The following is a 318-nucleotide window of genomic DNA, read 5'->3' on the forward strand; positions in this document are numbered from 1 at the left end:
AAACAATTTGAAAAAAAAAAAAAAAAAGAGAATCTTTGGTAAGAAATAATTAATAAATTTATAAGGAAAAAGAAAAGCAATAGTAGGTGTATCTATCCACATTTCGCAGGTAGCAATCCAAAGTGTGAATTAAATGCATACTGCCATATAGAAAGAATTGAAGAGAGTTATAAAAGCTATGTTATTGTTACCTACTCCATTGAAGGATGAGTCAATGAGTCATCATGTGCTCCGTATTAACCTATAATACACGGACACTGACACGACACGACACAAAACACCTCGACACATAAATTTTAAAATCTTATAAAATAAGGA

The sequence above is a fragment of the Arachis duranensis genome, chromosome 9 (genome assembly GCF_000817695.3).
Source record: "Arachis duranensis cultivar V14167 chromosome 9, aradu.V14167.gnm2.J7QH, whole genome shotgun sequence".
Taxonomy (NCBI): domain Eukaryota; kingdom Viridiplantae; phylum Streptophyta; class Magnoliopsida; order Fabales; family Fabaceae; genus Arachis; species Arachis duranensis.